Below are 4277 nucleotides of genomic sequence, written 5' to 3'. Positions count from 1 at the left end.
AAAATATAGCGTTTTCAACAAATGGGGCTGTTTTAACTGGTACTCAGCATGGAGAAGAATTCAAATCGATCCATTCTTATCACTCTGTACAAAGCTCAAGTCCAAGTGGATCAAGGACCTCCACATAAAACTAGATACACTCAAACTAAAAGAAGAAATAGTTGGATAGGGCCTCAAACACATGGGCACTGGGGAAAATTTCCTGAACAGAACACCACCTGCTTATGCTCTAGATTTGACAAAGGGGATTTCATAAAATTGCAAAGCTTCTGTAAGGCAAAAGACACTCAATAGGACAAAACAGCAACCAACAGATTGGAAAAAGAGTTTTATAAATCCTACATCCGATAGACAGCTATTATCTAAAATATACAAATAACTCAAGTGAGATTCAGAAAAATCAAATAACAGCAATAAAATTTGGGGTACAGGCTAAAATTGGATTCTCAACTGAGAATATGTTGTGTTTGAGGCACATAAAAAAATGTTAGGCGTCCTTAGTCGTAGGGAAATACAAATCAAAAACAACCCTGGATTCCCACCTTATATCAGTCAGATGATTTGAGGTCAAAACTCCGATGACAACAGATGCTGGCAAGGATGTGGAGAAAGACGAACACTCCCCTATTGTTAGTGGGATTGTAAGCTGGTACTATCACTCTGGAAATCACTCTGGAGGTTCCTCAGAAAATTAGATGTAGTTCTCCATGAGAACCCAGCTATAGGCATACACCCAAAAGATGCTCCAAAACATAACAAGGACACATACTACATTATGTTCATAGCAGTCTTATTCATAAAAGCCAGAAGGAGGAAAGAACCCAGATGTCGTTCAAGAGAGGAATGAATACAGAAAATGTGGTATATTTACACAATGTAGTATTATTCAGCTATTTAAAACAATGACTTCATGAAATTCATAGGCAAATGGATGGAACTAGAAAATATCATGCTGAATGAGGTAACACAATCACAAAAACACTCACATGGTATGTACTCACTGATAATTGGATATTAGCGCAAAAGCTGTGCTTAACCAAGATACAATCCACAGACCACATGAAGCTCAAGAAGAAGGATGACCAAAGTGTGGATGCTTCAGTCCTTAAAAGGGGAACAAAAATATTCACAGGACGAAATATGAAGATGAAGTTTGGAGCAGAGACTGAAGGAAAAACCAGCCAGAGACTGCTCCACCTAGGATCCAGCCTATACACACACATGAACAGACAATAATGTGCTGATGCCAAGAAATGTGTGCTGCAATAGGAGCCTGATATATAACTGTGACACATGAGAGGCTCTGCAAGTCTGAAAAGCCAAATACTGAAATAATGCTCACAATAATAATTGAACTGAGGTGGGCCGTTGGAGGGTTAGGGAAAGAAGGATTGCATGAGCTTGGCATTTGCAACAATGTAAGAACAACCAATACCAACCAACCAGAGCTCCCATGGAATAAACCACCTTCCAAAGAGTACACATGCATAAACCCATGTCACTAGATGCATATGTAGCAGAGGATGGACTTCTTGGGCATCAGTGGGTAGATAAGTCCTTGATACTGCCAAGGCTTGATGCCCCAGTGTAGGGGAACATCAGGGTGGACGTTGGGGAGGGGTGGGTGGATGGATGGGGGAACTTGCTTGCAGAAGCAGGTGGAAGGGTATTATATAGGAGGTTTATGAACAGAAAACTGGGAAAGTGGTTAACATTTGAAATGTAAATTTAAAATAGCCGATAAAAAAAAAAAAAAAAGGATGCAGCGTACCGCTCTTAAATAATACCATATTCAGATTTAGGCCTCAATGTGAGCTTTGGGATGGATAAACTCTTTCCAAATTATAAAAGTAGATTTAAAACATTACATAGAATTTTTTTCTATTCTGTGTTTTATCATGTTTAAGTTCTAACCAATTCACCCTCAACATTCTGAAGAGCTCAGATATTGGCTAAGACATCTTTAGGATCCAATGTGGTAATGTTTCCTTCACTGTGTTAAAAATGGCTTGTCAATATAAAAAAAATTACCTTTAGGCTCTAGTTTGTACAGACTATTTAAACAATCCTATTTTATCTTTAGGTGCTTTATAGACTTCTGATTAATAAAAGATGATTGGAAAATTAACAGTAAAATAATGGTATATATCACATAGGATATTTTTCCTTATAAAACAAAAGGAAAGATCCCATACATAACAGCAACAATCATATTACTTAACAATAAGCCAAACTAAAAAATTATGAAAATGTATACAGAGAATTTATAAAAGAATGGGAAGAAGCATTTATTCGCATCAAGTGGCATATATTGTTGTTGACTGGAAAGAAAATTAACATATAAACTCAATATAGTCCTTATTGTTTCAATATTACTTTTGGAAGGGAAAGATAAAATGAAACTTGTTTTGCCTTTTTAAATGCCTTTGAGTATTTCAAACATGAATACTGTACTTATTTTCACCCTCATTTTCTTCTATCCAATTTCTTTCATGACCCCTGACTCTCTCAAATTCTTGAACCCTTCTTTAATTATTATTGTATCCTAGAGTAACAAATAAATATATAAAGACAATTGGATGAGTCGGTTTAGTTTTACACATATGTGTATGTTTTAAAGGCTGACTGCTTGATTAAATAGCCAATTAGTGGGTTTTGCTCTGGGGAAGACTAATCTCTCAGCAGTTGTTAATATCATGTAGCTCTTCATCTAGGATTTGGAACTCATGAGAGTTTCCCTACCACATTAGCATGTAAATTGGTGTTACCAGTATTCACATCTTGTTTAGATACCCATACTGTTGCGATTAAATGGGTACAGGTCCTGTCACATATAAAAGATACAATCTTATAGCAGATGTCCTAGTCTGTCTCATATAATCATTCTACATCTTCTTTGGTGATGTTCCCTGAGCTTTAAACATAGATTTTGTACTGTAGGTGTACTAATTGGAGATGGATAACCACATGGTAATTTTTCTCTGCATTTGTACCTGTTGTGGCTTTCTGTAATTGTCATCATTTACTGTAAAAATAAGTTTCTTTGATGAGTCATAGGAGTTACACTTACTGGTGGACATAGGGATAAGCACATAGAATGCAGTTAGAAATTACACTAGCTTTGGAAAATAGCAGTTTCAGGTTCTTTTCTATGATCCATGGGTTCACCAGTTATGAGTAGTTGGCTCAGTTTACAATATGAAGCATGCTTTTTATATTACTGAGAAGGCTTAACTTTAATTAAACAGCTGTTTGTTACTCTCAGCCACCGAACCCAGACAATATTGCTGGGTTCAAACATGTAAATGTCTCTTTGAAACTCTTAATAACCTACAAATTTAAACATTAAATGCTAGAGCAAATTTCAATGCATTAGAAGAACATTTGTGTATCTTCTTGAGAGCAGTGGCTATTGAGATCATCTGTTTATCTTTTAATTGGATTACTTGTTTTTGTGCTGTTGAATTCTCTGAATTCTATAACTCCATCAGATACCATACTTCTAGCTCAAGTCCTCTTCTAATTCATCTTCTTTCTTTTTTCTTTTTGGTTTTTTATTAGGCATTTTATTTATTTACATTTCAAATATTATCTACTTTCCTGCTTTCCCCTTGAGAAATCCCCTATTCAATCCTCCCTCCCCCTGTTTCTATGAGGGTGTTCCCCCATGCACAGAACCATGCACTCTCTCTTCCCTACCCTCGCATTCTTAATATACTTGGTCAGCAAGTCTTTGCAGTACCGAGGACCTCTCCTCACATGACAAAGCCATCCTCAGCTAGAGCCATGGGTCCCTCCATGTCTATACTTTGGTTGGTGGTTTAGGGATTAGATAAGGCTGCCCATTCTCTCCCTACCTATTCAATATAGTAGTCAAAGTCCTAGCCAGAGCAATTAGACAACAGAAGAATGTAAAGGGATACACACTGGAAAGGAAGAAGTCAAAATATCACTATGCAGATGATATGATAGTGTTGTTGTAAAAATATATAAAATAAAAATGGCTGTCTTTCCAAGGAGACAGAAAAGGAGAGGAGATGGGCAAGGAGGATTAAAAAAAAAGGAGAAGAAAGAAAGGGAAGAGAGGAAAGGAGAAATAAGAACAGGGGCAGAAAAATGGGTGTACTGGCTGGTTTTATGTGTCAACTTGACACAAGCCAGAGTTATCACAAAAAAAGGAGTCTCAGCTGAGGAAATGCCTTCATGAGACCCAGCTGTAAGGCATTTTCTCAACCAGTGATCAAATGGGGAGGACCTAGTCCATTGTGGGTGGTGCA

This window comes from Rattus rattus, chromosome X (genome assembly GCF_011064425.1).
Source record: "Rattus rattus isolate New Zealand chromosome X, Rrattus_CSIRO_v1, whole genome shotgun sequence".
NCBI classification, from domain to species: Eukaryota; Metazoa; Chordata; class Mammalia; order Rodentia; family Muridae; genus Rattus; species Rattus rattus.
The sequence above is the reverse complement of the archived record's forward strand: the minus strand, read 5'-3'. Positions refer to the sequence as shown.